Here is a 25,259-nt window from a genome sequence, read left to right on the forward strand (position 1 = left end):
AAAGATAATTAAGACATTCTCAAAAAACTCTAAATCTACCAATTAATTTAGGCTATTAGGGCAAGTTAGCATAACAATGAGACCCCAAGAGTCTTGGCTTGTAATGGGTGTAATAGAAAGAATGGATATTCCTTGGTAGGGTCCACCCAATTGTTTCTTTAGACTTGACATAATATGATAATATGATATGCTAAGGCTTGTCTATTCATTAAAAAAAGAACTTTGATGAAGGAAGAAAATAAGTAAGGGGACTAACACTTCAATTACCTTTTTTGGCAAGGACATGTTTGCCACTTTAACCCATTTTATTTCATTTGGTACTTAGAAAGTCAGTGAGGGTTCTAGAGGGGAGGGGGTGGGGGGATGGATTAGCCTGGTGATGGGTATTAAAGAGGGCACATACTGAATGGACCACTGGGTGTTATACGCAAACAATGAATCATGGAACACTACATCAAAACCTAATGATGTAATGTATGGTGAGTAACATAACATAATAATAAAATTTAAAAAAATAAAAAAAAAAGTCAGTGATAGGCACAATGTTGGCCCAAACTTGATAAGATGAAATTTAATGGTGTAAAAGTAATTCTACATATAACTTTAAAATAAATTGGTCAATTGCAGGTAGTGGGTATTTGAGTTTGATAGTCCATTTTCAAGATATTCTTGTTGATTTTATGTTCAGTATAAGCCAATAGTAAGACATATCTGCTCAAACCAGAGATAGTGTCACCTTTAACAGCATTAGTAGAAGAAATATAGTATCTGTAACCAATGAGATAGTATACTGGTCAGCTCATATATCACTTATGGGTAAGATAATTTGAAGGACATTGATAATTTAATGTCTAAAGCTGGTGAATTAGAAGGGTAGATACTCTGGAAACTAATAGCTCACATAAAGAGGAGTTGTTTAGCTTGAAAAAGGGAAACTTAGGAAGGATTTCAAAATAATCCTTAAAAATATCATAAAGGATTGGCCTTTCACTCGGGGCCACAGATAATGAAAGAAACAGATAAAACAAAACAAAACAGATGATGGACTTAAATGATTTGAGGAGAATTTAATAAAGGAGTAGTTATAAGGATATAGACAGGGTTTCAAAATACCAAGACAATGGTAACATACCACTTTGCACTCATTAAAATGGCCACAATAAAAAAGACAATAAGTATTGGGGATATGGAGGAACTGGAACCATCATACTTTGCAGACAGGAGTATAAAATGGGCAGCTGCTTGGAAGAGTCTGTCTCTCAAACTCTTGGAAGGTTAAACCTTGTGAGTTACCATATGACTCAGCAACTCCATTCTCAAATTCATCTTGTTGAACACATATGTCCACATGAAAACTTGTATACAACGCTCAGAGCAGAATTAATCATAATAGCCAAAAAGTGGAAAAAACCCAAATATCCATCAATTGATGAATGGATAAATAAAATGTGGCATATCTATACAATGGGATATTATTCAGAAATAAAAAGAAATGAACTGATACATACTTCAACATGGATGAATCTTGAAAACATTTGCTAAGTGAAAGGAGCCAGTCACAAGAGAGTGCATACTGTATGACTCCATTGATATGAGCTGCCCACATAGCCAAATCTATAAAAACAGGAAGTAGATTTTGTGCCTGCCTTAGGGCTGAGGGGTTGAGAGAATGGAGAATGACTGTTCATAGGGATGGAGTTTCTTTTTAGAGGGATGAAAATGTGCTGAAGTTGGTTGTGGTAATTGTTGCACAACTTGATGAATATGTTAAAAACCATTGGATTGTGCACTTTAAATGGGTGAATTGTATGGGATGTGAGTTATATCTCAATAAAGCTGTTATTGAAAGGAACTGACAAGGGTTGGTGCAGTGCTCTGGGGTTGATAATAATAGTAGAGAGCTGTCACTGCCTCTAGGCCTGAAGGGACCAGGAGAGAGGACACCATATGGAGAGGCCCATCTGACTGGGGAGAAACCACCAGATTCTGAAAGTCACTTGCAAGGAGGGAGCTGCAGAAATACATATCCTGACCTTACTCTTCTCTTATTCATTGATCTCCTGCTGATGCCTCCCATTTTCAAAACCCAACCAGAAGCCTGGGAACAAGAGACTCTCTTGATATGTTATAGAAATCAGTAACCCAGGGCACAGAGCTGGGTGAAAGGTGGAACTTGCTTGTAGGTGTGAAACACAAGTGATTATGTGTAGCTCTAGAACTGAGACCAGTAGAGGAAAGTTAAAATGGGATGTTTTGCCTCAAAATGAAGTGCATTTTGATCTCTTGGAAATAGAGTTGTATTGAATCTGAGATGATGATAGAGAAATTACATAGAGGATTCCAGTTTTAAGTGAAGGGCTGAATTAATTACCTCTGGAATTCCCCTTGCAACTCTAAGTTTCTGTCTCTAACCACTGGCATATTGGCACTGACTGTAGTATCATTTGGCTACCTGTGGTTGTAGAAGTTCAAGATTTGGGTTTTGGCAAATAGAACATGGAATAGGTACATTTTGATGATAGTGAGAAAGCAAAGGGAATATTATAAGTATGGGGTATTCACCTTGAGTTCAACTTCACTGACAAATAAATTGAACTCTAATGTGGTCAGAGACAAGTCTGAGAGAAATGGCAGAAGGAAAAGAAAGAAGCTTGTTGTCAAAGAAGATGTGGGATTTGGAGAAATAAAGTTTGCCTCCTTAACACTTTTACTGATTATGTATATTAGCCCTACTTTCCTTTTTAATTTAAAATGACAGTAAAAATATGGCACTTGAATAGTCTAAGAAAATTATAGTCGGCCTTCCTGAACATGAAAGATGTCACAGAAGTGTGTGTATCTTCTCTCTTGTATGTTTCACTAGGTTTCCTTCTGGATTTTTAAGGGGAGTGCTAGATCTGCCATGAACCCATATCTGACTCTGGGCTGGCCAAGAGGCATGCTTTATGCTACTCCTCACTCCTTTTGCCTAAACAGGATCTATAAGGATGGGATATGGGATGAAAGATACGAGAAGAGAGAGTGGACAGTCCTTGAGAGATTGTGTAAATGGAGATGCTACATGTAACAACCCCACAGTTTGCAGGCTACTTATGTTGAGGAATTTAGAGAGGTTATTTGATGAGTTTTACGGTTTTCTAAAATTGGTACTTTTACTTTGGGCCATGTTTTATACTACATTAAATATATAGCAGTATAATCATTTACATGGTCCAGTGCCAAAATCCAGAAACGAAGATGCTCATTTACAACTGTGGACAATATGCAAATAAAACACTGATTATGTCCTGCCAACTGAAGCGGTTACAGGATTTGGAAGGAATACTTAAGACTGTGGAAGTATATTTTCTATTTCTTTTAATTTATTTCTGGACACCCAGATATATATCATAAATATTTGATTAGACTTCTTGGATTTTTAGAAATTACTTTAATTTTTTCCTCTCAATATTTTGTACAGTAAATTTTACTCTTTACTAAAGACCAATAGTTTTAGATTACTCTTTATTTCTATAAGTATTATTTTAATTTTGTTAACTAGCCACTGAAATTATTATCAATTCATTGTAGTGGATGGCATTTCACTGGAAGAGGGCATTTATTTTGGTGAAGGACATTTAGTATAGGATTATTGTTCAGACAGACATTTCCCAGTTATGTGACAAGTACCTAGGAGTACAACTTTCTCAGTTCCTTTCAATTCTCCGTACTTATGTATGTTTTATTCTTCACTATTGTTTTTGGTTTCACAATGAAGTAGAAGACGTTTCTCTGTAAGTTTTTTTTTTTTATGAGACATTTGGCTTCAGTGTAACAAATAGTTATGACTAACATAGGGTTAATATTAGAATTAAATTAGTTAATACATATAAGATAACACACAGGATCTGTTATGTAGAATTATAAAAGTTATATATAAAGCCTAGCACTAAGTAGTAGAGCTTAGTAAAAGGTAGCTATGGTATTGGTGATGATGTTGGTGGTGATGACAATAATGACTATAAGGTAATATGCAATTTTCAAAGTCATTTTTACATAATGATTTAAAAGGGAAAGTCACATACATTAGTAAAAACTAAAACATTTAATCTTTTCAAATTTATTTTTAAAATTTTCCATAAATCTTAAAGCTGAAACATAAAACTTAAAATGTGCTCAGCATGAGGTCTCATTAACAGACCCTCAGAAGCATGAGCATATAAGTTTCCTTGACATTCCTAGAAAAATGTGAGGCATACACATCCAGAGATGGTGCTAAATATTAGTTCTTCTGGATTATCTGAATTCCAGTCATATTGAGTCAGACCACCAAACTTAGACTATTGCTTTAGCATTCATTGTGTGCGTTGACAGCATGAATTTAATGGCCTATGATTTATCAGTATATGATGGGCTTTAAGAAATTGTCTCTATTAAAACCAAATGGCTGTGTAAGGATTTCTGTACTTTTTAAAAGACCGCTATTTTAGACACTGCAAATTCTGTCCTGTCTTTTAAATAAAGACTCATTTGAAAATGACTGCTTATAGTGTTTGGAGCTAGGGAAATTTTTGTTTGGAGAATATAAATTTCTGTTACATTGTAACCTCTCTCCTGAACTCCACACACACATTTCCGAATGGTTCCTTGGCAACTCCACATGGCACATGTAGATGAGCCCCGGATGTGCCCTTCACACCTGCTTCCCTGAAGTCTTCCCCTATTCAGTTCAAGGGAAATCCATTCTTCCCATTGCTCAGACCCCAAAACTTTCATCATCCTTGACTCCTCTCTTTCACTTATCCTCCACCTAATCCCTCAACAAAACTCTGTCAGCGTGACCTTCAAAATATTCCCAGGATCTGACAACCTTTCCTTGTCTCCACTATTTCCAGGGTGGTCCAAGCCATCATCATTTCTGCTTATGGCTGTAGGCTTCTAACTGGACTCCTGCATTTGTTCCCCTTCAGTCAATTTTCATATGGCAGCCAGGGTGACCCTTTCAAGTGTAAATCAGATCAGTCATATTATGTCCTTCTCTGCTGCAGTGTCTGCAGCGACTTCTTTCCTCAGGGGAGTCCTTAGCTGTGACCCTCAAGGAGCGGAGTGAGCCCCTACCAGGCTCCTCACTGAGTTCGCCTTCTGCTCCTCCCCCTCTCACGCACTCTACAGCAGCCATATTGCCCATTGGTCTTTCTCTGACATGCTGGTCTTTCTCTGACACCATCCCTCTTAAAGCCTTTGCACTCCTACACGGTACCCTCTGCCTGAAGTGCTCTTGCACCATTACCGAATGAGTCATTCCAGCACTTTTTTCAGGTCTTGACTCAAGTGGCACCTTCTCGGTGAGGCCCTTCCTTCTCTTCTATCTAAAATTTTTTCTAGCACTTCCCTAAACACTTTGTATCATCCCTTACTTTACTTTTTCTCCTTAGCCCTTCTCTAACTAACATGGCGTATTTCATTTATCTTGTTTATGTTTTATCTCCCTGAGTAGAATATTAGCTGCATGAGGGCAAGGAGCTTGGTCTGTTTTGTTTACTGCTCTATCTCTAGAGCCCAAGTTAACTCCTAGCAAATGGAGATGTTCAACAGATAGATGTTGAATAAATGAATAATTTAAGGTTGATTTTGACTGGTGTTCTGTATTTTTGGTTACAGAAAGATAATGCACATTGTTTTCTTCTTGAATTCCATGTAGGCAGCTTTGGGTTAAAGTCAAATTCTACTAAATTATTTTTTCATTCCTATTCTCCCTGAAGTATTTGTTTAATTAACCACAAGTCTTTTGAATTTATTTATCCAGCCTTTATTGAACACCAAATGTGTGCAGGTCACTACATGAGGCTCTTAAGAGACATGATCCACCTTTTTAAGGACATTTCCAATTTAGTTCGTAAGACACAACTAGCAAATAATCCATACAGTAGGGCTATTTTCAAATATAGGAGAAGGCTGTTTAAGAGGGATTCATAGAATACTTGATCTGAGATTTTTCAGAAAAATATGTTCTCATCCCATCCACTGGTTCTAAGTTGGGGTACATGACTTGATTTTTTTTTTTAAAAAAGATTTTCCAAGTGAGTTCATTAATCCACACAATCCATCCATTAAGAACTATTGATGTAATAGATATGTCTGTATGTATTATACTTATAGACAGGCAAACATACCTTTCACTTTATCAGGGCCCGCCTGGTACACTCTCACTGTAATTGAAGGTTTCCTAATTTAAAGAAATATTCCAAATCTATTAACTTTGGGGAAATGATCTATATTAATATTAAAAATAGACGTATTTAATTATACTTGCTTCTTCCTGATGAAACAGGTTGTTCTGGTTGCTTGTTTGTTTTGGTTCTTAGTTTGTCAACAAGTAAAGCTGCGACTTCATCTGCAGCAATGTCTGGCTTTGGGAGCATTTGTTGTGGCCAGACTGCCCTTTTGCTGTTTGTAGCTGAATGAGCATTTATGTACTTCCCAAGATACAGTCCTCACACCAGTACTGCATGCCCTTTGTAGGCTGGACTGGTCATGTGCATTCTGTTTGTGATTGCCACCTCAAGTAAAAACTACACTAGTGCCAAGTCTGCAGACTGATTTTCTAAATCTGTTGCATACTACCCTGCAGATGCCCCCTTTGGAAGTTTTACTTGTTTCAAACTTCGGTGGAAATTTCGGGGACTTTTTTTCTGATTAGTTGCCGATTACTAAACGAAATAAAAAACTCTGATTGTATTTTCCTCATTCATCTTTATATTTAGGTGAAGCTGGACGTATAGACCAAGGAGTATAAACAGTTTGCTATCACTATCATTTTGAACTCAGCCATCAAATTCTTTGGTTTTCCTCAGTTTACTCTTTTGCGCATTCTGCTTTCCTTTTTAAAAAAATATTTCAGGAGAATGAGACAATTAAAAATACTTGCCCTTGAAAATAAAAGCATCATGAGTCTCAGTTTGGAAAAGGGGGTTTATCTCTGGGTTCTATGAGCTAGATGCACACTAATTTACGGTGCTGGAACCAAATGGGTTGAAAATCCTTGTTTTCCCACCAGATGGGTTATTTTAAAATATCACAAAACTTCTGAGGTTATTTACATTACAAATGTGCTTCTTCGCACACATCAAGAATTGAGTACCGTGTTTTGACAGTAACTCCTTTATGAAATTATATGTTGCGCAAGTAGAGTAAAATTCAAGTCATTCTCAAGGGAGCAGGCTTATGAATCTGGATGAGGTCACACCTCTTTAAAGATGCAGTTTGATAATCCGACATCAAAACAAAGGAATTCTGTTAATCCTCTCACAAAAGTGCAAATTGCTAATCAGATCCCTGGGCTGGGCTGGCAGCTTGGTAAACAATGGGCTTGGCAGAAGAGCAACTTTGGGCGGATAGATAGCTGAGAAGCTTGGGGTACCAACTTTGCCCCTGTGTTAGCCCAGTTGGGCCTGTTGTTTCGAAACAATTACGTTTGTCAATGGAGGTGGTTCTTGCAGTTATCGTGTTCTTGTGCTTTTCTCCTTCCATGTTAATGATGATGCAAATCAATCTTCCTGTCTTTCATTTCACTTCACTGGTGTATAGGCTACTATGCCCCTATATTCTTTTCACTTGGATGCATGTGTCTTTTGAATTTTCATTACACATTCCTTTACAAGCCTAGAGGGTTTTCCTTCCTTCCCACAAATAGTGTGGTGGTATTTGAAAAAGGAAGAATAAATCTTAACCCAACTGAAGAAAAAAAAAGAAGTGTCTCTTCCAGAAGGTGTAATAGTTAGGATTCCTTTTTTTTTTTTCTTGTAAGTGATAAAACCTGATTTGAGGCAGCTTGAGAGAAAAAGCTGCAGTTTGTTGGGTAAAGGAATACAAAGAAGGCAAATAACCAAACTGGGGGAAAGGCAGGAATGGAGACTGGTCTCAGGAGCAGTTGGGACCAAGAAGTCATACTCTGTCAGGGTTTGATCCCTTTCGCTTGTCTCCCTGTCACTTTTAGGTAGTGACTTTACTCTTTCTTGGCTGCAATAGAGATTTCTCCATAGGGGAGGAAATGTCTCCATTGATGACAGCTCAGGAATTTTATAGCTGGCTGCCTTTTCCATCCTACTTAAATAAAATATCTCAGGGAAGGACTCTGATTGGCTTTGCTTCGATCAGGTGCTTATCCTGGGCTAATCAACTCTGTGTATACGTGACTTCTTATTTGTCAGAGTGTAGAAGGTCCTTGCTGTTTGTTTTAGTCTGTCTTCTTCAGATTTAGTGAAATATGTAACTGGCCTGAAGAATTCTACAACCTGACGACTGTCTCAGTTAGTGGAATTATTTTGCACATCTCAACACCACTTTTCTAACTCGCACGCACTCTATTTCACCCTCTTGGCATTTCCAACTTTCACCCAGACATGACTAAGAATTAACTTGAAAGTGAGAAATAAAACCTCTTCATTTTAAAAGGGGTTTTCATTAAGAGAGTGCACTGTTTTGAATACTTCTAGCTAGTTGTGTGTCTTCTATTAAGAGAGTGTTTGGAAATTATTTGGGCACAGTGCGTGTGTTATAGAGGAGTGACAGTTATAGCTTTCGTTGTGGAGTTATCTTCCGATAGGGAAGAGCAGCGTGTTTTTGCTACGGTACAGTGTGGGTTTTCAGTCGGATGAATGATACGGAACACGGTGAATCTACATCTGTAAGAGGAGAAACCCATCAAATGCAGAGGTTTGGGGTAGAGGCTGCCCTGGTGGGGCCATGCTACCCACAGCCAAAGCTTTCTGAATAAGAGCGCTGTCTTTTTAAAAACAATAGGGGGTGAGGATTGAGGGAGTGCTCACAGCGGTAAGTATAACACAGCTGTGCTCTGTTTATGCTTCGGCTACAATAAAAAAGCTATAAAATGTGAGATGTCATAGCTCCACTTTGCTTTATTTATACTATTTCCTCTGAGCTCTGTCACACTGCACATTCATCTGCTAAGTTGCAGCAAGAATGGAGATTAAAATATCACAGCTCAAAATAGGAGTCAAGCGGAAGGAGATTCATCATAGCCCTATTAAAAATATGTAAATATGGGAATGAAGTCATTTTAAAGCTACACAGCCCTCCTCCTTGATGAGTTAGGATCCCTTGAGCAAGCGGTGGGCTAAGCAAAGGACAGAGCTAGGTCACTCATTCCCCATTTCTTCCACCCATGGAATCCTTTTAAGATTAAAGACTGAATTGCAAATTATACATGTTTTCCTATAATCATGCCTAAATTAATAATGGCAGGAAATCTGATGCAAAACAAGAAAACAAAAGATTTCGTACTTAAAGATTATACATTGTTACCTTAGTTAGAATTATTAAAATTCATGTATGGAATCTTTTGGACCTCAGTTATGAATGAAATTTGAGAAACCTCGAGGAGTATCCCTAGATAGGAAAGTTCCAAGAAGGAAACGGAGACTTGGAGACGTGGTCTGGCTTTCCAAAATCCAGTTACTAATGATAAAGCTCAGACTGGAAGCTAAGGTTCCTCCCTAAAACGTTGCTAGTGAATGAGCTCTCATTTCCTCTGTCTCTAGTCCTGACAAAAATGTTCTCTGCTGTCTACATGGTGTGCTTAGGAGAGTCAGGAATAGACTTTTTGGATGGCTAAATCTCAAATGGTATTTATTAACAAGACTTTTGTGCTCTCTTCTGTGTGTTGCTGAATGACCGTTAATGTTTTGGCCTCCTTATTTTCCACATGTGTTATCATGGTAATAATAAAGGCCAACATTTACTAGGCCCTTACTGGCTGTAGTCCTGTGTGTTTGATATGTAGTCATTATTTTACTCCTCACAACAACCCTATCCTGTAGGTATTAGTCCTCACATCTTGTAGAGCACACAGCTAATGAGTGAGAACAGGAATCCAAACTGAGCAGGCTGGCTTCGGAGTCTGCACTTTCAGCCACAATGGCCTTTCCAAAACTTTTAAAAAGAGACCAGGAAGAGCACTGGGCTAAAAAAGAGAAGCCCCGGGTTCCAGTCACAGTCTTGCCATTACCCTAGTAAACTAATTTCCCTCCCCTGTAGAATGCAGTCAAGAAATGATTATATCCTTTCCAGTTTCACCTTTGTATGCATTTCTATAGTACCACCTCATTAAAATAAATTTTTTGAGCAATAACTTCTTTCTGCAGTCTTCTTTAACTGTAGTTTCAGAAATGGCTATGGTGAACATTTCTAATATGCGGTGATTCTAGAATTTCTTTTGTCCTGTACTTTTCACTGTGTTTTAAGTGAATTCTTTTGGTTGCAACTAATAGGAGTATCATAGTTAGCTAAAGATTTTCTAGCTGTGTGATCTTGAACATATTTCTTAATCTCTTGTGCCAGTTTTCTTGTCTGTAAAATGGGTATAATCAAAGTCCATACTTATATAGAGTCGCTTTGAGAATTAAGCTAGGTATTACATGTAAAGCACCTGGCATGCTTTATACTCATTCCTATACAATATCAAAGTGTTTGACTACAATGACTATGGATCACCCCTCATCTCATTTAACATATCTGCCTGTAATTCCTCATGCTACCAGTTCTTTTATTGTGACTGGCTGATCAGTTAACTTTTTTGTCCCTTATTCATGTATTAGAAAGGTTATGGTACTATCAGAAGATGTTGTCTATTTGACGTGGGAATATTAGAGCAGGTGGAACTTTGGAACTTGGTTAGATTAGCCCTTCAATGTGATGAATATAATACCCTGAAAAAACAAGTGACTTGTTCCAGAACACTCAGCTAGCTGGTAGAGCACAAAGGTAAAACCTACAGGTCCTAATGGCAGTTTCCAACATAGTGCTGCTACTTAGGGAGTTATTAAATAGAACATGTGAAAGTTCTTGAAATTTGTAAAAGGAACCACAGCACACATCTTAATGGTTTAAATTAGGCTAATTGCCAGAGTATTTCAGATTTATAGTGATTTGAGATTTTAGATCATGTGTCTTTTTGGCAGACTTCACAGGAGGACATGAGGAAATATGCCTCAGGGTGGGGGGGGTAGTACAGGTGGTCATCCTTCTTATTGACTCTTAAGAAATTGATGTTGTTGGTTTTTTTCCTATGTTGAGTGAGGTAACATGTAATTTTCAACAGTATGGGAGAAAGTAGACCTGATAAGCTTAGACAATGTATAAAGTATAAAGAAAAAAAAAGATTTTTACAGTGATTTGGGTAATTTAAATAGAAAAATAATCTGATAAAGCATTATAATAATTTTTGAGACACATCTAACTGAGTCACAATATATCCACTTCTACTCTAATATACAAAGAAAATGGAGCTGTTTCCATAATGTATTTTTGTTCCTGAGTCCCTACCGTACTGGGCAGATTGAAAGGCAATCAAAAGTAAATACAATATCGCACAAAATAACTCATTGTCCTCACTATCGAGTCATCTCTTTCTGTTTTATTTCCCCCCCCCCTCTATTTCCCAGGTCTAGGACTAGGCTGGGGTGAGAGAGGCACCTTGGGTGTAAAATGTAAGGAGGTAGCCTTCTCTGGTGGCAACTCCGCACTTACATGACCCTGAGAGGGATGCTCCTTGCATTTTGTGCCCTCCTAAGTGCCTCACAAACCTCGCTTTTGTGCTGGCTCTGCCCCTGTCTGCACTAACGAAACCATCTTTGAGGGGTTTATGTATCACTGTGGCTCGCTCAGGAGTGTGGAGCATCACATCTGTGCTTGCTGGCCCTGGGGTTGTCCTCTGTATCCTTCCCGGCTCTGCCCTCTGATACTGTCTCTATCAGTAGAGCCCTCTGTTCTTGATGGTGTAGCAGGACTCTGCCTGGGTTTTGAGCCAGATGGCTGCTGCTGACCTACGATTGCCTTGAACTCGAGTTCCCTCTTCCTTATCTCATCCCAAGGCTTTTTCAGTCTTTCTCTGTCACGCTTGTGTGTATGTGTGTGTTGGAAATTTTTAGGTTTTTGCACATGCACACAACCTGTGAGGAATAACCAATTTTAACTTAGTCTGTCTGGGAACCTTCCTTCACCTGTGTTTTCTCCTTTGCCGGGTTAGATAGGTACAAAACTTACAACAGGGATTCTCTGAGAGGCTTCTGATCTCCTCCATCCCCTCCCCAACAAACGATGTCCGTGAAAGAGAACTGTCAGCCGATAGGCCCTTGGATTCCTTTTATCCAGCTGACATTCTCCTGCCCCACCTCCTTATCGATTTAATAAAACGAAATGCAGAAAGCCTGGCCCCTGTTTCTGAGCTCTGCCTCCCTCCTTGCCTTAGACTTCTTTCCCCCTTCCTCCGTACGTACATGAGAATTCCTATATTCTCATAGGAGTGCGAGCGCATTCCCAATGTGGAAGGATCCACATTTAGCTTTTGTTTTTTTCACAGGGAATTTTTGGAAAACTTTATAAACAACTTTCCACTCTCAAATTCTGTCATTCAAAATTGTTGTCTCACTAGGTAAGCTGATTAATAGCCCCTTTGTTCTAGACAGTAGCTGACCTCCCAGCTTGCATACTGGAGTCTACAAAGGGCCAGACCTCCAGGAACTCCTAATTGAGATAGAGAGTATAGAGGGTGAGGAGGAATTATCACAGCATAGCATACTGAAGATGTGTGGGCTAGCACAGGTTATTTCATGGGCTCTCATTCCTTACCTCCCAGCCTAGTTCCTACTCTCAAGTTAGAATACTTTCTTTCCATTATGTGTATATATATATATATATATATATATATATATATATATACACTGTATATCCTACTTTGCAGAAGGGAGTAGATCCAGGGTTAGCTCCTTCCAAGAAGAACTACTCATTCATAATCTCTTTTTGACTCTAGGAATTTGATATGTATATGCTTCCTGAATTTTCTCTCAATATTCTGCTTGCAGAGGATGCAGGCATGTAATCTCATGCAATTTTAATACAGTATGGTCAATTTTATTTTATGATTAGGAACAGTATTTTATGGGAGAGAAGGGGTGCCTTATTTTGCCTAGAAGTGTCAAAAAGGGCTTCCCAGAGGAGTGAAGCTAAAGTTAGGGATTAAAGATTAATTATAGGCTTTTATAAATAAAATGGGAAGTATATTTTTGAAAGAGCAAAGCTCTGAAGAGCAGGACCTTGTCTATTATACTGACCATTGTGTCCCTATCACCTAGCACAGAACTTGGCATCTGGTACATACTTAAATATTTAGTGTATAAATGGATGAATGACTTTATCTTGAGGGCCATCAAAATTGGTCATTTTGAGTAGGGGTACAACATGATGAGATTTGTTTTTTATAAAAAAATATTATGGTAGCATTGTAGTAATGAATGAAAAGGGAATGAGACAGGGAGAAACTGTTGTAACATATTCTATGAAGGCTCCTGGGAGACTCCTTTTAAGTGATCTCCGACCTCTCTCCAGATACTTAGAGAGTCTGTCACTCTGCGCTGAACATATAGTAGTTTCCTACATATGCCTCAAGAAGCCATGGGTACTGACTGTTCCCACCTCTTAAGATGGCCCAAGAAAATCTAGAGATAATTCACAGCATATTTAAGAGTTACTTTCTCAACACCTTCCATATAGGAGATAGAGAGTTGAGGTTTCCAAATGATCTGTTTTATAGGCAATAAATACATTTTTGTCATAGTCCATATGGACTGCTATAATAAAAATACCATAAACTGAGTGGTTTATAAACAACAAAAATTTATTTCTTACAGTTATGGTGGCTGGGAAGCCTGTAATCAGGGCACCAGCACATTGTGTCTGGAGAGAGCCTGCTTCCTAGATGGCCACCTTTTTGCTGTAACTTCACATGGTAGAAAGAAGTAGGGAGTTCTCTGGGGTCTCTTTGTTAAGAGCACTAATTCCATTCCTGAGGGCTCCACCCTCATGAACTAAGCACCTCCAAAGGGCCCCACCTCCTAATACCATCACATTGGGCATTCATTTTTAGCATACTGTCCAAGTTTCTGACCTTTTAATGGGATGTGATCACATACTGTCCAAGTTTCTGACCATAAGTCTATAGCTTATGGCATACAGAGTATCTTTTCTGTATTTCTTATTCAGCGTGGGTCTATGAATTTTCAGCATTGGCCATGGTAACCTGGGGTCTACATGGTTCATGAATCCGAGCACATAACTGATACTTGTTTTCAGAGCAACAGACTGAAGAGAGGTCAGTAAAATACATGCATTTTGTTCCTATGGGTACGAATTTTCTGTTGGTATGTCGAATTATTAAAAAATTAGTGGCTTAAAACAATGCCCACTCACTAGCTTGGAGTTCTCCAGGTCGAGTCTAGCATGGCGTGGCTTTCTCTACCCAGAGAACCACAGGCTGAAATAAGGTTGGCCTGGCTGAGTTCTTTTGTGCACACTCTTGAGGAAAAAAAATCTTCTTCAAAACTCATTCATGTTGGTAGAATTCAGCTCTTTGTGGTTGTAGAACTGGGGTCCCTGTTACCTTGCTGGTTATTAGCTTGGGGTTGTCCGTAGCTCCTAGAGGCTCTATAGGTTCTCCCCCATCCTGAAGCTAGCAATGGTGTGTCAAATCCTCCTTATGATTCAGATCTCTATTTCCCTCTGTTTTTGACCTCTAGATCAAGATTTAAAAGGTTAGGTCTACCCAGATAGTTCCCCTGTTTTAGAGTTATACAATATAACCCATTTGGGAGAGTAAAAGCCATGATATTCACATTTCTAGGGACTATGCAGAGCATGTTTCCCAATTAGGAGAATTTGGGAGGAACATCTTAAATACCACCTACCAAACCTTTATTTATAACATTAAAAAAAAAACACAAGTTGTAAACAGCGTCTTAGGGAAAGCAAAAATAAAGGTATGATTTAATTAACATTTTGTTTGAAAACTAGCACATCTTTTAATGAAGCTAATTTTCTAACATTTGACCTTGACAGATCTACTATTACTATTATTTAGAAATTTTACTTGTTTGTGACTCATTCACTTCTGAATATTCCTACCATTCACATTACCAAAACCAAACAAAACATTTCTATATTTATTACTGGGGGTGTGGCAGTGGGGGTGGTTTTTATTGTTTGTGCAAGAATAATAAAAACAATGCCATATAATCTATACATAAACACCATCACTTCAGAGTGATTTTTAATAGTAAGAGCTTTGTTAAGTTAACTTGAATTATAAAGTTTTGGGGATTTCTAGATTTAAATAAGGAAGGTACAAGAGTTTAACTAACTGTACAATTAGTCAGCTACAAACTCAGTCAACTACAAGCACATTTCCCCACATACTCCTCATTTCTGACACCAGCTGCAAGTTTGAGGGGTTTCTAAAACCACCTTTAGGTTTGACAATTTGCTAGAAGTATTCACTAAAACAGATTATACTCAAAGTTATAGTTTATTACAGGGAAAGAATACAAATTAATATCAGCCAGGGGAAAAAGTATGTAAGGCTGAGTCTCAAGCTGTTAAGTATAAGGCTAAGGCTGAGTCTGAGTTTGAGGCTTGAAAGACCAATCACAGAGCTTTCATTGTCCTCTCCTTATAGAATCAGATGCATTACTTTCCCAGCATCAATATGACAGTATACATGGAACACTGTCAACCAGGGAAGCTCGCTTGAGCCTTTAGTGTCTAGAGTTTTTAATGGGATGTGATCACATACTGTCCAAGTTTCTGACCTTTAGTCTCCAGCCCTTCCTGGATGTCACTGTTGGGTTGATACCTTTAGTCTTCAGTTCCTTCCAGAGGCAAAATTGATACTGCATGTTCCCAAGCCGCCATCCAAAATCACACTGTTTGACTGTCCTGTGGCCAAAGCTCTCAGGCAAGCAAAGACACTCTTGCCAGATATGACATTTGGAGGACCTAGAGATCACCTCTTAGTAGCCAAAGACAAAGGCCAGATCTTTCCTTGCATAAGCTTAACTCTTCACCACACAGAAAAGGAGGGAGGGAAAGAGAAATGAATGCAAATAGTTGTTATCATTTATTGAGGGCATACCATGTGTCAGGCAGTGTGCTAAGCATTGTTTCCTTTAATTTTTTGAACATTAATAGGATGATGCTATAATTATTTTTCTTTTAAAGATAAGCTGAGATTTATCAATTAAGAGACTTACCCAAGACCATGTAAATTAGTCAATGGTGGAACCAGGATTTAAACCGGTGTCATCCTAACTCAAAAGTACATGATCTCAAACACTTTACTCTGTTGCCTCCACCAAAACCAAAGGACAATAAGAATATATAATGTAACAAGCATTTAGAAGCAACTATTCTTGAGAATTGTTTTCAGGACAAAGTTGTCATTCAAATGTATAAGAATGTGCACTGATAGTTTAATAATGTAGGATACAGAGAAAGAGGATTGCTATATAGAATGGTTGTGTCATTGAATTCACATCTTCCAAATGGATTCCAGTTAGCACTGTATCATTTAGTTAATTCAAAAACATTTATGGGGTATGCATTATATCTCAGGTGCTGTGCTCGCCCCGGGTGACCCAAAGATGATGACAAATATGTTCCTGTCCACAAGGAGCTAGCGATCCACTGGGGTATGTAAACTGTTTATTTATTTTTTAATATTATGTTAGTTTTAAGCAGAACAGAGAAAGTGTAATATGTAAGAAATATTTTGCCTACGAGTTTTACAAGCATTTGGAAAAAAAATTTTTTTTGACTGGATGAGCTAATGATAAATTTAGTAATTTGGAGGTTGTCGTTCATATTAACTGAATCAAATATTTAAACTCAGCTTCAGAGGCACCTGAGTGGCTCTGATGGTTAAGCGTCTGCCTTCAGCTCAGGTCATGATCCCAGGGTTCTGGGATCCAGCCCCACATCGGGCTCCTGGCTCAGCGGGGAGCCTGCTTCTCCCTCTCCCTCTGCCTCTCCCCCTGCTCATGCTCTCTCTCTCTCTCTATGTCTGTGTCTCAAATGAATAAATAAAATCTTAAAAAAAAACTCAGCTTCAATTTTTTAATATATTCTTTAATAATAGGATAGATCTTTAAAAAATAGTTTTACCTCCTTTGCCTTTGTGTGTGTGGGGGAGACATAGCACTGAGATTTGTCTGTATTTCCTACGTTAATAGTACATGAGGGCAAATGAAGAGAGAATAGGAATGCTACCAGAGCACATCATACATAACAACAATGTGCATTTCTTCTTCACACTTGTAATGTTGATACTCTGCATTTCATTGGTTACTTTAATGATCATTTTTACCTTTCATTTTCTCTTACTTTACTGATTTCTCCAATTGAGCAAAGTCTATATTGGAATAAAATAGGATTCCTTGTTTAGTTAATGTTGATTTTTGGCAAATATGTACTTTATTTAAGTTATAGTTTATAATAGCCCATGCTTACCATACACCATGCAGTATACTGGGAGTGGTCCTGAAGAAATAAACACAGCAAATGCAGTAATATAAATAAGAAATATTATATCCCAATTATACTTTATATATTTTATAGCTTAATATAGAGGAGTAGAATTAGAAAATAAAATAATAAATTTAAGTGAACTTGATGTCCAGTAGTCCACTAACAATATATTTAGACCAATTTAATACATATATTAATATGCTATCTAGATTAAGCATTGTAAGTGCTGAGAGTGCAGTTGGGATCATTTTAAAATGTGAGCAACCCAAGAAAAAAACATGTCCTTTTTTTTCAATATGATTTTAATTTTTAAAAGCATTTAATTTTATAAACCGTATCCATCATCTTTGCATAGATAAATGTTGTGGCAAGTTTTTTGAATGAACTTTTTGGTTCCCTAAAGAAATTATGGATACACTATAAATTTATAAATGAAAGGCCATTCATCAGAGTTATAAATATGAGTGATTCTTATGCTGATGCCCATGTAAACTTAAAGTGGTTTAATATCTATTGGCTTTTGAGTATAGGTTAGAACAGCAGAAGAATATAGATACTGTCTTACTTACATGGTGTCATAACACTGGCAAAATGGTGAGAATGACATGAAATATTTTTTGAATAGCATGGCATTTCCTTGAATTACTGATGGCAATAGAACATAAATCAACCTTAATGATGGATATTCTAAAGATGTTTATTAATCTATTCATTTAATCTGAAATACTCACTCTTGGCATTTATAGAGCCAGTTGAAAAGAAGTGGCAAGTGCTTCTAAACCCCAGCAGTTACTTTTAGGGGCCCCATAATTATGTCAGCTAAGTCTGGTTGGAATGGAGATTAAAATGCATAAAAATCCTTTCCTCCTAATCTATGCTAAAGATATTTGCTTGACTGAAATATATTTTCTTGTATATGTCTAATAAAAATCTCAATTTGTTCCATCCTTGATGAAATTTACAACATGGCTCTCTATTTGAATCTTCAGTTTTTAATCTGTTTTCCTCCCTCCCCGCTCCCCCAAATTGGAAGACAATCCTGTACTTGTATACTTCGACAGAAAAGGACAGGAAAACTGACCAAATTCCTGTGCACCAAATTAAGAAACAGCATATGGCATATGATTTTGACTAAACGTAGACAGGTAGGATGGACAGACGTAAAGATACAGAGAGGGGAATTTTTATTAGATAGTAAAGGTCAGAGACAGTAGCAGTTGAGCTGAAGAAGGAAGGAGTCAGCTATGTGTATGTTGGGGAGTAAGATGGTGTGAATGTGCATGCAGGTACTTGTGTTATTTATTAAAACATGGAAAGTCTAGGTAAAGAGCTAACTTCTGTATTGAAATAATGTAAGCAGGACTCAGCTTCTCTCCATTTCTTAGCTTCCACTAAGACAGCTTCAGTCTTGGCTTCACTTGGGAGGAAGATGGTGGCAGTAGAATTGTTTCAGCATGGACATCCTCTCATGTTTCATTCAGATCAAATAGGAAAAAGAGAGTCTCTTTCCCAGAAGCCCTATCAAAAGTCTCTTTGTTCTAATTGGCTTTGATTAGATCACAGACTAATCCTGCACACCTCTCTCGGAGCAAGAGAGAGAGTCATCTTTATCACTTTCCATGAGCTAGGCATTGGGATTGCCTCCCAGAGGGAAAGAGGGTACTTTTAACAGAAAGAGGGTGTATAGATGCTAGGTAGCAAAATAAATAAATAAACAAAATAAATTGCTGTCAGAAGAAAAATCACAATGGGTATATACACATGAAATTTTGCGTATATTTCCAGAAAACTGTAGATTTCCTAGTGATCCATGGATTCTAGATTAAGAAACTCTTAAAAGTAACAATGAATCAATGCCTTCTGGAATAAATGAAAACCAGCATTGATATCCATAGCCATCCAGGAAAATGTGTTTTTACTTAAATTGTTTCCTGAAAAAAGACACAAAATGCATGCAATCTATAACTAGTTGTTTAAATGATAATATTAAATTAAGAATGAAAAAGAAGTTATATTTTCTTGTTAGCTAAAGTAGAAATGAGTGGTTCACCTTGATGGTGTTTCTGTAACTATTATTGTGTATGAGGAAAAGAGACAAAATCTTTTATTCGTGGCGAAAACTTTAAATTGGCAACGTCAGGAGACTTCTATTAGGATAAAAAGAAGTTTTCCAGTGTTGGTTCAACAACTTTTATTGTGATGGGGGCCTGTGTTTATGTGCATCCTAAATCCCTTCAATTTAGTAAAAAAAAAAAAGAAAAGAAAAAAGTATTAATCAGGGAATAAAAGGCAGAACATAAGGAATATAGTCAATTATATTGTAATAGCAAGGTAAGGGGACAGTTGGCAGCCACACTTGTGGTGAGCACGGCATAATGTATAAACCTGTGAAATCACTAACCTATATACCTGAAACTAATGTAACATTGTGTGTCAACTGCACTCAAAGAAATTTAAAAATAAATATTATTACTTGGGAAAAGATATTTATCCGGTCTATGAAAGTGATTTGTAAAGAATATCCTTTTGATGATTGGCCCAAACTATCTGTAGATTTGCTGATTTTTTTTTCTTTTTAGCTATATTTTGTTTTAGAACATGTTGGTGATGTCAGTTGTTTCTTTAAAAATTATTTTTGATTGAGAAATCTTAAGAAAATTGGTAGAAAATACAGGTCAATCATTGGAAAATGTGGATACTTTAAAAATGCCTACAGAGTGATTGTGTACTTTTCATTAATATTGGTTAGAAAACAGTCTTTTAATGATGGTGGACACTGACATAGCAACTGCCAAGGTAACAGTCATAAATATTCTTTATTTTTACCTAGATTTCTCAGTTTATTGACAGGCAGGAGTTAGCCTGGGATTCTAAGTTGCATCTCTGAACACAAGAGGAGTTTTTCTTAAGTGAATCAAAATATTACACAAAAATGGGAAGGAATTCCATGATTGCCAGATATTTTTAAAAGAATAAACATGTTAATTGAAGGTGGGTTTACTGTGCCACCTTTTGTCTCTTCACACAAGCAAAAACCCTCTGAGGTTTTAACACTCTTCCTCATGAATGGATAAGCTTTTTAACCCAAATCTTCTACTTGTGACTAAAGTGATTTGTCACTGTTCCTTGTTAAGTTCGGTATTCTCGGTTGTGAAGAAAGACATTATATTTTCTCTATCAACTAATGCTATTGAAATGCTACAGCTGTTTTGGAGGGTGTCCACTTTTCAAAATATTTCTGCAAAGGCTATAATGTATCTGGCTTTCCACACAGACATGTTATTTTTAAAAACTCTTGAAAACCTCAGTTTACCATCAGTTCTTGCTTCAACTGAAAAGTTTGTTCTTGTTTGATCTGTTACCACTCCGTGTGTGTATGGTTTTTGTTTTGTTTTGCTTTCTAGATTACAGCATATCTTTACACAGTGTCAATTATCTGTGAGTAGGAAACAACAGGTAGTTCATTCACTGAAAACCAGTTTACAGATTTTCTTGCTATACATTTCTCTGTTTTTCAGATTCAATTTTAGATTTAACCAAGATAGGGAGTTGCTTCTCTCCATAGTCATATTTGTCATCAGTAGAGTTTAGAGAAATGAGTTTTTTAAAGAACTTTTAAAAATATATAATTTAAAATATTGTTATTTTTCCATTTTGGCTAAAACAAATTGATGGATATTTTTAAGGCTGTGAGTTAAAGCAGGAAGAAAGTGTCACTCCTGTAATCCTTTCTAAAGACAAAAGATAGAGGACTAAAACACTGTGAGAGCAATCCATACTGTGTTTTTTTGTTTGTTTGTTTGTTTTTTTACATGATGTCGAATTCAGCTGCATAGGTGTGAGTTTCAGATAAGAGTAAATGCTTTTACAGACGTGAACGGTCAAAACATTCCCTGTTATTTATTTTAAGGGCTTTTTAAGGAGAAGGAATGGGTTTAATCCGAGACCCCAGAGCATACATTTCTAGACAGCTGCCTGTCTGAATAGGGTATGAGCTAAGGGGTGAACAGGAGAAAATCCACATACATATTTGAGTTTTACTTTAGAACTTTTGATAGCTTTGGTCACTGATTGGAGTTTCTCTCCAACTAGGAATCAAAGAGACAAAGCGGATAATCTACATAATCTTTCCCACGTCTTCTAAGAGTGCCTGTAGATGAAAACATGTCAGACAACTGGTCAAATAGGGCCTAAAGTTTTCTCTGTTTATTTGTTTTAAATCCATTCTTTACTGAGAAGGAAATAAAAAGAAAGCTTGAAGTTGGTGATAGACTTGGGTTCTTGCCACATTCCCAGCTTATTTCGTGGACAGCTCTCTACTTCAGAGAAAGTTAATGTTTTCCAGAGATGTTCCATAGGTATTCTAAATCATACTACAGACACCTGCTCCTTTATATGGATATGTTCTCCACCTAGGATGAATCAGAGTTGATTTTTTTTTTTTTTTTAGTATGCTTCCTTTCAAAAACCTCATTAATCTTAGTGTGCAGAATTTAGGGGGAAAGTTGTGTTTTGCTAGTTGACACTGTTTAATGTAAATGATTTATGATTATTCCTTATGTATACACAATAGGCACTTTATAAATTGGATTGTTCTAGGAGTAACACGATACATAAATGTTATTGCTATAAATTCTGAAGTTGGCTATATATTTTTGTATCATGTAACCAGTTGACTTATAAGTGCTGACTATTCTAACCTGCTCTATCTACTCAATATTCTAAGTGGTGACTTAGGTAAGCCTAGCAGAGATGTACACAGAGGTGCTCAAACTCTACAAGAACAGGTCATCTTGGCACCTCTCCAGCATGGCTTCTGGCTATCTTCCAGGGGTAATGGCAGAAAGAAGAAAGAATGAGAGGGGAAACTGAAACTATATGTAGTAAAAAGATGAATCTAAATGATTTTCTGCCCAGTAAAGTCAAGAGCCAACTAAGAGAGAAAAGGGGAAAAAGCAGAGCAAACAGGAGAAAAGTATTAGTAAAATCAATTTGGCAAAATTTAGTTAGATACCACTTCACAGGTAAATTTTCATCATATAATATTAAATAAAGGTAAAAGTAGTAATAGATTAACAAATTAAAATTAATAGATTAACAGCTATATAATTATATATTTTTTTGTACCAATAGGTACAGTGTGTATAGAAATAAAAATGTTTAGTTTTTTTTTTAATTTCTGTGAATGAAGTGTTTGAGGAGTGGAGTTTTACAAAACACTTGATTCTACTGGCAGATGAGGCCATTTTATAATACGTGTAATGCTGTTACACTAATAGCTCTCATTTTTTACCATGAAGAGTCACGGTGATTTTCTAAGATCCTAAAGAAGTTGAAAAAAAAAAAACCAAAAAGCTCTGAACAACTGGTCATTTTATATCTAAGTAATTGTTAAATACCAAACTCATCTAAAATGTTGAGTTAGAGGGCAAGGAGTTACAGCCATATAACTGACCAGTCAGCTTCATAGCAATTTTTGCTAAGCCCTAGTGTTGACTTCTTACCTGATCACACAGTCCTGGCGTCGGGGCTGATTTGAATTGTTGTTCTATGCCCTAATTTGTGTAAAGAAGAACTGGGCTGTGAAGAATTCTATTGTGTTTATAGTGTCTATTCTGATAGTGATTTTATAGTCCATTTTATAGGCTGTTTCAGTTGACTCCCTTCCCCCATGCCCTCTTAAGTACTACTGTCTACACAATCGATCTGGTTACCCATGAAGCCAGTTCACATCAGCTGTTGCAGGGGCTGAAAATATAAGATCAGTAATTTTAAAACCTTGAGGTTCCTATGCTCCACAAAAGACTAAATCTTAGCAGGCAATCCCATGTGAAAAGATCATGAGACTGAAACCAGCGTGTGGTGTGTGTGTGGTGTGTGTGTGTGTATGTGACTTGTAATAGCAGACATTGTTTATTTGGCTGTTACATTGAAGGAAATATCCTAATTTGCTCCTTTATAACTTCTGCAATACATTTTTAATTGTCATACTTTCTGGAACTATCCTGGTGCATGCATTGGAAAGAATATGCATATGCAGATATCTCTATATTTGTAGGCACTATAGTCAAAACAACTTATTTGCCTAGCTGCAAAGCTGACTTATTCACCCACTCACAAACTCCCTAGAGGAAATACGGCATAAAAGGTCAAATACAAGCAATAAAGCCAATGATCTTTTACAAAAAAAGTTACTTCAGAAGTTCTCAGTGGCACTGTTCATCTTCTGGAAGGGAGATCACTACATTCCCTGCCCATTCCCGTGTCATCAGCAGTAGCTTTGGATTCATTTTAGAAGAGGGAAGCCTGTTTCTACATTGCTGCTGCAATCCACTCAGGTAAGCTGGATTGAAATCCCAAAGAGACTGCTGTACCAGCCTACACTATGGGAAGATTCTGTGCGGATAGAGGGATTTACAAACCTCAGTTCACTGATCCTGTAGAATCTTAACCACTATTTAAAATTCTGCTTTGTCTTGAAGGAGGTTGAATTTAAATGCAAGACCTCCAGATTTAAATACACACACACACACACACACACACACACACACACACACACAATATCAGAAAAAGCCCATCGCTTTTTGTTCAGTACGGAATACTTCAGTATCTATCATTAACTGAGGACTTTCTTTTTGCCAGGTACTGCTTTTCGTCTTTGCATGTAGCATCTAATTTAAGCTTCCTAAGTATCTCGTGAAGCCAGTACTATTATTAAACCCGTTTTTCAGCTTAGGGAATTGAGAGAGAAAGAGAAATTGAGTAACTTGCTGTGACTCAACAGCTAGTAGAAGGTGGAGTCAGGATTCAGAGCCAGGCAGAGGGATGCGGGGTTGAAGCACACACTGCCAGGTTGGCTTGTAAGCAATATGTAGTGCTTCATGTGTGAAAAGAATGTAGTGGAGCCATCCTTTAGTAGGAAGTAGGACTTGAACTTCTTTTTCTGGTACTAATGGTCACTGTATCTCTTGCTCAGGCCCTGTTATGACCAAGGGCAAGTCTTATTTGAGACAGCTGGTCACAAGTGAGTAAAAAATAATCAATGGCCAAAGAAGAGAAAGGAATGCACTGGTTAATATGAGGATCTGACCCCAGGACCTTGCTTTCACTATTGCCACAGTAAACAAGCGAGCTAATGAACCACAGATGTTAGTGTGTCATTAGTGTCTTGCAGTTTTGTCTTCCTGGGTAGCTACCATCAAGAAGGACAGTCCCTCTATGAATATGTATTTAGTACTAGATACAGCAATTTATTCTTTTGAAAAGCACTTTATCATTTTGGTGTTGATAAACATATAAGCAATAATCAGTAGTTAGAAGTTTCAGGCTAAAATGGATGCCATTATTAGTGACTTGACAACTTCTCCTGTGAATTCCATGTGTGGCACCAAGACTGGCTTGTGCTGCCCGGAGCTACATAGATTCAGTTTTTAGAAAAGCTCACTTCAAATAATTCTCGTGCAATGAAACCTTTGGTTCTCAGAACTGCGGTAGTCACTAATTTCCAAACTCTGAATATGTAAAATAAAGTACTTGCACAAAAAACCTAGGAGCTCTATAGGTCAGAACATTTGTTTAAACTAATATAGAATTAGCTTTTTCAGTTCCAGCTCCCTTTTTCCTATCTATTTGCCTTGCTAATAAGAAGGCCTTAACTTATTCCTGTTCAGTTACCTTGTGCCATGATACCTCTCCTTTTTGGATTTTTTTTTTTTTTATTCTGAGTTGAGCAGACCTTCCTAGTTCATGTAGAGAACTTCCACAGTAATGATAAAACATGAAGGTGCTCAATAAACAAGAATGGTGAAAACAATGAAATTTAACTCAAACTAGGCAAAATAGCATCCCTCAACCCAGAACTTCTATTACATTTTGAAATTGGTCTTTACAGATATATTTCTCTGCCT

The 25,259-nt window shown here is 37.2% G+C and overlaps 1 protein-coding gene across 4 annotated transcripts in view; it reads left to right on the forward strand.

Annotated features, from left to right (window-relative positions):
* SOX5 (SRY-box transcription factor 5) overlaps positions 1-25,259 on the forward strand; it is a 1,011,837-nt gene that overhangs the window by 164,837 nt on the left and 821,741 nt on the right. For all 4 annotated transcript variants that reach the window (XM_073877852.1, XM_073877855.1, XM_073877854.1 and 1 more), the window contains one exon: positions 16,441-16,517. The gene's annotated coding sequence lies outside the window, so the exon portion shown is untranslated. The remainder of the gene's footprint in view (positions 1-16,440; positions 16,518-25,259) is intronic.

This window comes from Callorhinus ursinus, unplaced genomic scaffold (assembly GCF_003265705.2).
Source record: "Callorhinus ursinus isolate GAN/ISIS: 27379988/994484 unplaced genomic scaffold, GSC_fseal_2.0 scaffold27, whole genome shotgun sequence".
Taxonomy (NCBI): domain Eukaryota; kingdom Metazoa; phylum Chordata; class Mammalia; order Carnivora; family Otariidae; genus Callorhinus; species Callorhinus ursinus.